We start from the raw sequence: 10,893 nt of genomic DNA, 5'->3' as shown, positions 1-10,893 counted from the left end.
GCTGGCTAATGTGCAGCTGTATAAGGGAGGGGACAGTCTGACTTAACACCTGGAGAGCATGTTGTGGTTCTTGGCTGCAAGGTGTGTTAGTGTTACTGTGTAATTTATTTCTTCCCTCTGCTTCATGCACTCTGTCATATTGAACTTGAAAGTTCTAATACAGAATCATCATCCGAATGTGTTACAGCCCCAAAAGAGTAGCGTGTTTTTGTTGTAATTCTGCCTGGTGAGCCAGCCTCCTGCAGTACCGCTGTCAGGTGAGCAGGAGTGTATTTAAGTTGGGGGAGTTGTAGGTTTCTTTCCCACCCCACCTCCTTTTTTTTTTTTTTCTTTTTTCTTCCCACTTGGCAGAATTTTATCCTCCAGGATTTCTTATGCCTGGAGAGAAGAAAGAATTGACTACTATGCAAAATGTATACTGTCATCTGCTAACTGCAGTCACCTGTCCTCACAGACAATAAAATCTCAATCTTCACAAGAATGCTGTAGTGACTGAATGGCCTTGTATACAGCGGTGGCTCCAGGCACCAGCGTTCCAAACGCGTGCCTGGGGCAGCAAGCCGCGGGGGGCACCCTGCCAGTCCCTGCAAGGGCGGCAGTCAGGCTGCCTTTGGCGGCATGCCTGTGGGAGGTCTGTGGATTCTGCAGTGGGTACGCCGAAGCCGCGGGACCGGGGACCTCCCGCAGGCATGCCGCTGAAGGCAGCCTGCCTGCCATGCTTGGGGCGGCAAAAAAGCTAGAGCCAGCCCTGCTTGTATAGCTACCTTTTACAACAGCCAGAAAAAAAATAGCTGCCCCTGTGGTCACTGCTATTAAGCTGCCACTCTACAAAACCTTAAGCTAGATAAGATATGAGATGTGAGTTCAATTCCTGGCTCTGTTTGGCTGCTTGTTTGCCACTGAAAGCAGCAAGACTTTCAGCAGCAGTCACTGACGGGGTACCTCAGTCTACTTGGGCCTGATTTTCCAAGGTGCTGAGCATCCAAGGTTAGAGCTGTAAGTGCTCAGAACTTCAAAGTCAGGCCTACGGTGTCTCCACTTGATGTACACACCCTATCACGTTTCCATTTGCAATAAACATGAAATAACTGCTCACAAAAGCCCATTGGTTCAACATATGCAAATATCAAAGGCGTCAAACAACAAGAGTCCAGAAATGTGTATAGCATTCATCTGGTTTCTGATAGTTCAGTAGGCTCTGTTTAGTTTACCTGATGTTAGCAAAGTCTTAAGATAGCAATGTGTTCAAAATACTGTAGTGCTCGGTAGCACATACCCCCTGAATGTGAGTAACTAATGACAATGGGCCAGATCTTAAGGTCACTACTCAATTTTAAATCTAGCTAAACTTCCACCAGCGCCACTGAATGTTTTTTGCTGGTGTAAGAGCTATGTATGAAATTTAGGGTTTGGCTCCATAAATAGTTCCCTCACCCACCCACCCACCCTTGCCACGTCCTAGGATGGGAGAAATTTCTCTCCTTTGCCTTCTCCCCGCACTGTCACCAATGAACTGCAAGTTTCATTCCCACTGTCAGATTCTGACTTTCACTTAGCTTTTATGCCATAGTTTGTGGGGGGGACTATGGAAGTGAAGAAAATTGTAGCATGCACTTCTTGAAAGCTACTCACTAGTAATAGCTAAGGGCTTGTAAATTTGATATCTCAGGCAGTTTCTGGAGTGATGTGTACCAGATGGGAATAAAGCCAAAGCATTTGGTTAGCTTAACTCAGGACAAGAAAGGATTGACCATCTCTATGGTGCATTTGACTCCATTGAGAATATGACTGAGAAGTAGAGAAATACACCCAAGCAGAATAACAATCATAAAACTCACCACCAGTAATTCAATGCTAGAGTGAATGTGGAAACCCCAAAAGGTAGTAACAGTGGAGCAGGAGCACCAGAGTCCAACTTCCTCAGGAAAAATAAAAGATACAGAAGTTATTAAAGTTTCATCTTTGACACTATTGACTTTCTAGTATGGATTGCTGCTCTAAATGTAGACGCACCTTCTAAGCTACATCTGTTGCTGTTTCCTTGTAATCTTTCTCACTCTGCTGCAGTGCCAATAAACAGACATGCTTTCAGGCCCACTTATCTGCCCACTCAGGGATCTGAGCAATATAAAAAAAATACAATGGGTCTTTCTTTTAGTGCTGTAACTACATTGCTGCAAGGGAAAGGGTTGTTACTTCCCTAGTGCAGTGGTCTAAATAGTTCAGATTAAACTTTTTATTGTAGATGAATCACTCTTTCCATGTTTGAGTCCTGCTGTTCATACGTGATTCACCATAAGTTCAACTGGTGCCAGTCACCACAGCCCTTCATCTTCCTAAGGTATATGAATTCAACATCCTGCGTTTTGCTTTGTGTGTCCATCAGATGGACTTTACAAAATAAGAGTTCACAGTTCTGTTCTAATTAACACTACTGTAAATCAACAGTAACTTTACAGAAGTCACTGAAGTTACACTGGTGTAAACCTGTGTAAGCAAAATCCAAATCAGGCCCAAATTCATATGCTCTACATGGACAAGTGGCAGATTCATCCTTGTGAGGCTTGTCTCTCTCCTAGTCAGTCGCTGCTGGGAGAGATGTACCCTTGATGTGGTGCTGGCTGACTTTCCCCCAGTGCCCTAGGACAGTTCTGGGGAGGTGGAGGGGCTGAGAGGGCCATGGCCCCCTAACCCATCCCCTTTGGGGTGATTTGCACCCTAGGGGTGCATAGAGGGATGGCCATGACGCTTCTGCAAATGCAGGGATTTGGATTGTCCCTAGCCTGTGTGTATCGTTCGTGGATGGGGAGAGACACTCTGCAGCCTCCTTCTGCCCCTGCACTCTAGCACACGGGCAAAAGATAACAGCCACTTTTCTTGGGGCAGATGATGTACCCTGTTTCCTGACACTCTGAAAGAGAAGGGAATCCCTCCGCCCCACTTTGACATGTGCCAGGCATTGCTGAGAGCTCAGATATGTATTATGAATGTGATAAATATCACAGTAGCTAAGGCTGTGTATGTGTGTGCGGGGGGACCTGTCTAAAAATAGAGGCAGATGCAGAGCACCAGTCAAATACTGGCCAAAAAAAAGTCCCCCCTATGTGAAACTAAACTACTAATTTACTGTGAATTACCATTCCTTTGAGTATATTCGCTGTTTGGCATTAATAGGAAAATAATTTACTTTGTAGTACATTTAATGGGTTGTGGGAGAGCATCTAAAAACTTAGTTTGTTTCTCCGTACTTTTGTCCTGATTATATGCTTGAATCTGTTACACATTTCCTAGACTTGTGGAAAATATCATCCCAGTGGAAATAAACTATCTCCATGGAAATATTTCCTTGGAATTTGCTAAATTAAATAGTGATTTTTATGTAAAATGGAAACCGTAAATCTTTAGTTAAGATTTAATTTCCATACCATGAAATTAATTGTAATCTCTTAAATTGCCAATATGCTAGAATGCCAAGTACTACATTTATGTGATTGCATCTTACATTGTGGAGGGGAAGGAAGACCTTATATATCTTATATGATACACACTGGGAGAATTGTCTCCACTATAATTGTTATCAAGGAAGTGGATTAATTAGCCATAGCAGAAGACAAGAGAATGTATTTAAAACCTGTCCCCCTGGGAATTTGAACAAAAGTGAATGCCATTTTCAGTTCTAAATTGCTATGAACAGCGTTCGGGTGATCACACTCACACGCCATCTTTCACTCAATGGTGCTGTATCTTTACACCCTAGCACTATTCTCAGCGTTAGCTGGCTGGTATATCTCACTGCCCATTTGATTTATTTTCTGAAGGAGCCTTGCCTTCTCTTTCTTTTTTTGTGTCTCGGAGTTGGACTTCATTTCACCCTTGATCTTAAGCTGTATCTAGAGCGTAGTCAGCTCCTTCTGTAGCAACAAACACTGCTGTTCCCAGTGTCCTTTTCAACTTTGAGACAAGTCAGCTCCTGTTTCCAATGTATGGCTTGGGTGAAGACCCAGTCTCTTGAGGAGCATCTCTCTCCTAGCCCCTGCTTCACATCAACATTGAAGTGCTCAAGTTGTGAAAGTTAATTTCTAGCTCAAATTTTGCCCATATTTAAATTTTGAGTTCTATATTTGACAGACAGACGTGATTTGGTCCCATCATCACTGGGGCTGACAGATGCAAATTGAAGATTTTTGCAATTACTGCTATGCAGTTAGCCAGCTGTAAGCAGCATAGTGCGGCCTGCAAATATTAGTCAAATATGCAATTCAAAATTTCAAAATGAGAACTTGTGTAACTCCTTTATGCAATTGGTCATGAATTTAACATAAGCTCTATCATGAATTGTGTCATTTAGAGTTATTTGCTAAAAAAAAATTCCATTAATAATTTTTATAATAAATAAAAGATTTTTATAACCTGTGGACAGGTTTCATTCAGCTCTAAACCTCCTCTTCCTAGACTGCAAACAGCTATGCTACAGGGCAACAAACTCATCTAAATTTCTTAATCATGTCCTTGTTGAAGTTGATGGGGGGGGGGAAATACTCCCACTGATACTGAAATAAAAAAACATGATTGCTGGTGGTTGCTGATTCACTAGATTTTTTTTCACACAGCACTGTAATGCTAATATGCAGTAGCTAGCAAACCATTTTTGTTGCATACTATCTATAGCAATCTACCATTTCAAAACTTTAATGTAAATAGAAAATTAAAACACTGCAACTACTCCCATTTGTATTTTTTTCTTCTTTTTGGTGGGGAGCAGTTTGTTTTCAATCCTGTGTTGAAATGTTTAATTATTTAGACTGAGAGCTTGCCTGCACTACAGATTATGAACAATGTGAGCGACATAAGTTACATCTACCTAAGCACCGGTGTGGACAATGCTATGTCGGGGGGAAAGCTTCTCCTGCCAACATAGCTGCATGAAATCTTGAGGGGAATAAGTCTGCAATCCACCAATTCTATAAATGGCTAGGTCTGTAACATGAAGAGCAGAACATATGTAAAAAATTTGTCATGACAGAAAGTGAATATAAATCATATTTCTGTAAGTTGATTGCACTTTGTTCTGTTACACATACCACAATCTGATCATAACCTTTATGAAAATGATTAATTCCTCATATAAAATGAATACAGTTCACCCAAACCATAGATTAGAGAGAAACTAAGACTGGAGTAGTGATGACAATAAAAAGATTTTGTCCGACTTCAGGGGAGAAAGTACTTTTTAAAAAAATACACTGTTCATAAATCAAAATATCGAGTCTGGCCTCAAAAAACAGCTCAGTAATTCAGCCCCAGGTCTATATGAATACTAAATAACCATCTAGTGGATCTGTGACATTGAGTTAGACTCATACCATTACATGATAATTCATAGTAACTTGCTGCCAGTGCACTAAATCTGCAAATTCAAAAACACAAATTATAGTCTTCAGCATTTTCTAATTACCTGATTCAAAAAAACCTTAATTTTTCTCTTTTTTTTAAATAAAGACAAATAGTCATAAAAATGTCTCTAATCAGCTTAAACCCTAATTTGGTTCCACTTTCTGGAAGCCAGTTAAAACATGAAAAACTAATTTTTCAGGATGATGCAGACTTGTCTAAGTTTCCACAGCATGAAAGCCTGGAAGAGTTTTTACTGAATCTCTTAGCCCATTGGTCCTTCTCTTGATTCAAAATTCTCCAGTTTAGAGTCTTATTTGGGAAAATAGGGCTGGTGATTTTTTTCTCCACCGGCTGAAACTTGCATCTTTCTGTAAAGATCAGTCTTCAAAAAGTGCAGAGGCCTGATGTCCTAAACCTATTTATTTTAAAATTACTGTGTGCTGTGATATACTTTTTTCTTCATCTGTGTATTATACTCCAGCAATTATTCAAGAAATGCACTTCAGGAAAAGGTTGTATTTATTTCACAGTTTGCAACAACACATTATTCCTTCTTGTATAAGGCTAAGCAGTCTGATTAGCATAGTGATCAGTTTAAATATAAGTAGGCTTGGAAGGATTAGATTTGTATCAGTAAATATCAGTAAACATCGATTTCACCATATGCATGCAAACCGACAAATATTTTCATTCAGAATAATCAAAATTTACACATAGGCAAAGTAAGAAAAATGCAGCTTGGAAACTTATTACAGTCAAAATCCCGTGCTTTAGACTTCTGAATTAAGTTTGTTACAAATGGACTAGCAATGAATAATAAAAACAGGTATGATTGGTTGATCTAAGAATACCTACATTGTGTATTTTGATGCGATTTTGACAATTTGTTTCAGTGGTTTATAAAGCTTTAATTTTTGAATTCAACATCTACTATTATTAAATTGCTTTTCCCCCATAATTGCCTGTAACTGAAAAATTTAAATTGATAATCTTAAAAATAAACACAGATATTGTGATGCTGGTAAACGAAGTGCCAGCACTGTTCAAGGCTGTAGGTGCTACCAAAGGATTGACAAACTCATAGGTAAAAACCAAATCAGCTCGTCTGTATGTTAGTTTTGTTCAGAAAAGATATTAGTTTTATAAGAATGTATTTAGTGGTTAGACTCTATTAAATGCTTGTAAGTTGCTGAATGCCTTAATCTCACTTGTAATGTCTGTAGTCCGTGTTATAAGGAAATATGTAAATTTTGCTTTATAACTTTGAAAATCTTTGCTCTGAACTTGTGAACCTAGGCATGGGAATTGTCCCCCTGCCCATTAAGGAGGCCTATCAAGATTAAAGGGACCATTAAGGAACATCACAAGACAAAGGACTGGTGAATGGCCCCATAACACCTTGGAAATGCTACGTGCAAGGAAGCTCATCTCATAGACTGGAAGACTAAATGTAAAAGAGAAAATTGGGTCACAAAAGGATTTTTCATCTCTTTAATGTTTGAACTCGCACAGGGCCAGAGACACTAAACTAAAGCAGAGATCCCCAGGTTCAACCGGGGTCTGCCCTGAAAGACATTTTGAATGGACAGATTACTACATTTCTTACCTTTAGGGAACCATCGATGGTAACTCATGTTTGCTTGCTTTAACCTGTAAATAACTCTCATTTCTTTTCACTAGATAATAAGCCTTTAAATAGTTTATTATAGGATTGGCTACAGATGTTGTCTTGGTGTAAGACCTAAAGTACCAGTTGATGTGGATAAGTGACTGGTCTCTTGGTACTGGAAGCAACCTGAATATTTTGTGATTTTTGCTGCAAGTGACCATTTGTCATTAAGCCCCAAGTTCTACATTCTGGCCCTAGGCCCTATTCCTTGCATACCTTTTCATGCTTAAAGGGCATATATGGACTGATCTAAAGGCCAATGAAATCACTAGGAGTCTTTCTACTGACTTCAGCATTTTTTGTATCAACTCACACCTGAGAGCCCCTACATGAAGATGAGTCACTGGGGGAAAGTTTATGGACCAGAGGTTCCAATAAGTGGGAGGAGCCACTGCACATTTACTTTGCACACAGAATTACCCTGATTTCATGTATGTCCCTGAACAAACCAGCCTGACTCCAACCTGTCTCCTGAGTATTTATAAAACATTACTGATGTCACATGTCAATTAATGAACTAAGCTAAAGCAAATATGGATCCCCAGAGAAGGGGGAAATGAATATAGAAAATGGACTGAGTTACCAGCAAGCAGTCTTTTAACGTTTGTATATTGATTCTAGCTGTTTTTCAATACACTACTTCACGTCTTGATAGGCAAAGGCTTACTTTTCCAACACTGTCAATCCCTTAACTTTAGTAGGATGAAAACATTCATTTCAAATGTGATTCCCCAGCCCCTACCTTTCTTGCATCTTTCTTCTTTGAACAGTCAGGGTTATATTTTTCTTGGCCGATTTTGTTTTCACCCACAGCACAAAAAAATATTTTTGCTAATCCAGATGTCAGTAGATTAAAGATAACCTGCAAAGGAACTTTCAAAACTTGGACTTGTCTTTTTCTGTAGACAGTATGATAGCGTGAAAAGTTTGGTTGTTTTTTATGCTTGTTTTCAATGTAGAAATTTCAGGACCATCAAGAGTGACCGTCCCAGTCATTTCTGGAGGACCTCTGGGAGATCTCAGGGAATTTTATTATGAGTGCTAACATGGTAATTAAAGGGATATGGGTGCTGAAACTTTAACAATGGTTATCTTTATTCAAAATGTTAGTCATTCGCTGAAGTAAAATGGGTATTAATGAAAAAGGGGAAGAAAAAACCTTTTACACCCTCTCTCTCTTTTTGCATCTTAAAAACAGCAGAAAAGGCACACGTTCAATTTTTCTCCTTGAAGGTCACTTTTAAAGCAAGTTAGTTTTGGTCACTGAATATAGCTGTACTCAAGCATCTTCCTATTACAATTTATAAAGCAAAGTGTTTACATAAATTAAACCTCTAAAATCAAGTATTGATTACAGATAAAGGACTAAATTCAGCCCAGTATATACTGGCTAGGTATTTAAATGAATTGGAGTTGCAGATGCATGTCTCAAGATCAGGTCCTGAATTATTTTCAGATAAACTGGCTGAAATTCTGTTGTGCAGCTCACAGTGGTGCAACTCAGAGCCCTGGGAAAGGGAGTGCAAAGATAGCTTTTAGCCACTATCTGAGCCCTTGCAATTTTGGGCTTCTCCAGCATCCAGTGCAGCCCCCTCATCATAATTTAGGCAGCCCTTGGTAGGGCTACCTAGGATTAGTTAAAGCCGGCTGCCAATGACTGCTGACGACAAGAATGCCTATCATGCTATGGATTCCGCCTTCCTGTCCCCATCTGGGTTTGTGTGGTGGGTTGGAAGGGACCTTCGAGAACAGCCTAGGGCTGCTTTGCACAATGCCTGCACTGGAGGAATTCTCCCTTGGCTTTTCCTACTCTCCTGTACGCCACAGCATTGTACGGAAGCTGTAGAGGGAAGAAGAACCCCTCTGTCTGTATTTAAAATGTGAATATAACCCTATACATCAGGCCAGAGTCACCAGGATGCTTCAGCTGTTTTGCACCACTCTCATGATGCTTGGTGAATCTGGCCCTTGTTCTTTTACTATTTTTTTTTCTTTTCTAAACACCTGTTACTGACCCCAGTAGTGGAACTCCTCGACTATTTACTCATTTTTATTTTAAAACGAAATTCCAGAACCAAAGCATGGAATGGCTGTAGGTCACTTTTGGAAGTAGGTCTTTGAGTCCTAAGTCACTTAAGTGGGTTTGGAAACTTACCATATGAGGAATCTCCCTCATTTCCTTTTTTAATTCCTCCGTCTGTCTCCTATTTCTCTGTGGGTATGTCTCTTTTATTTCCATTTCCTTTATATTTTGGGGAGTAGCAGCAGACCTGGATCTCCTCCTCTTCTAAATCCCAGCTTTTTTCTCATTGCTTCCTCCTCCACATTGCTTCCCTCCCCAGGTCCCCAATATACTTCACTCCTCAGCTATTCCACTGTTCTCTCATTAATGCTTACCCTCAGAATGCAGGATAGATTTTACAGCCCCATCCTTCCCACTGCCCCCCCTCATATCTACCATGTACTGCAGGTGGCAAGTTTAAATCTGTAAAAAGAACAGGAGTACTTGTGGCACCTTAGAGACTAACAAATTTATTAGAGCATAAGCTTTCGTGGACTATAGCCCACTTCTTCGGATGCATACTGTGCTAATAAGCGATGGTCACATAAATACCACCCTATACCGGAAACCTACTGACCGCTACACTTACCTACATGCCTCCAGCTTCCATCCAGGACACACCACACGATCCATTGTCTACAGCCAAGCTCTAAGACATAACCGCATTTGCTCCAATCCCTCAGATTGAGACAAGCACCTACAAGATCTCTATCGAGCATTCTTAAAACTACAATACCCACCTGCTGAAGTGAAAAAACAGATTGACAGAGCCAGACGAGTACCCAGAAGTCACCTCCTACAAGACAGGCCCAACAAAGAAAATAACAGAACACCACTAGCTGTCACCTTCAGCCCCCAACTAAAACCTCTCCAGCGCATCATCAGAGATCTACAACCTATCCTGAAAGATGATCCTTTACTCTCACAGATCTTGGGAGACAGACCTGTCCTCGCTTACAGACAACCCCCCAACCTAAAGCAAATACTCACCAGCAAACCACACATCACTGAACAAAACCACTGACCCAGGAACCTATCCTTGTAACAAAGCCCAATGCCAACTCTGTCCACATATCTATTCAAGTGACATCATCATAGGACCTAATCACATCAGCCATACCATCAGGGGCTCGTTCACCTGCACATCTACCAATGTGATATATGCCATCATATGCCAGCAATGCCCCTCTGCCATGTACATTGGCCAAACAGGACAGTCTCTCCGCAAAAGAATTAATGGACACAAATCTGACATCAGGAATCATAATACTCAAAAACCAGTGGGAGAACACTTTAACTTGTCTGGTCATTCAATGACAGACCAGTGGGTGGCTATTTTACAACAGAAAAACTTCAAAAACAGACTCCAACGAGAGACTGCTGAGCTGGAATTGATATGCAAACTAGACACAATCAACTCAGGATTGAATAAGGACTGGGAATGGCTGAGCCATTACAAACATTGAATCTATCTCCCCTTGTAAGTATTCTCACACTTTTTATCAAACTGTCTGTACTGGGCTAGCTTGATTATCACTTCAAAAGTTTTTTTTCTCTTACTGAATTGGCCTCTCAGAGTTGGTAAGACAACTCCCACCTGTTTATGCTCTCTGTATGTGTGTATATATATCTCCTCAATATTTATTCCACTCTGTATGCATCCGAAGAAGTGGGCTGTAGTCCACGAAAGCTTATGCTCTAATAAATTTGTTAGTCTCTAAGGTGCCACAAGTACTCCTGTTCTTTTTACGGATACAGACTAACACGG

At 40.5% G+C, this 10,893-nt stretch overlaps 1 protein-coding gene across 1 annotated transcript in view; it reads right to left on the bottom strand.

Moving 5' to 3' along the window:
- LOC135983898 (general transcription factor II-I repeat domain-containing protein 2A-like) overlaps window positions 1-10,893 on the bottom strand; it is a 984,084-nt gene that overhangs the window by 627,518 nt on the left and 345,673 nt on the right. The gene's annotated exons all lie outside the window — the stretch shown is intronic.

Source organism: Chrysemys picta, chromosome 5 (genome assembly GCF_011386835.1).
Source record: "Chrysemys picta bellii isolate R12L10 chromosome 5, ASM1138683v2, whole genome shotgun sequence".
Classification (NCBI taxonomy): Eukaryota; Metazoa; Chordata; order Testudines; family Emydidae; genus Chrysemys; species Chrysemys picta.
The sequence above is the reverse complement of the archived record's forward strand: the minus strand, read 5'-3'. Positions and strand labels throughout refer to the sequence as shown.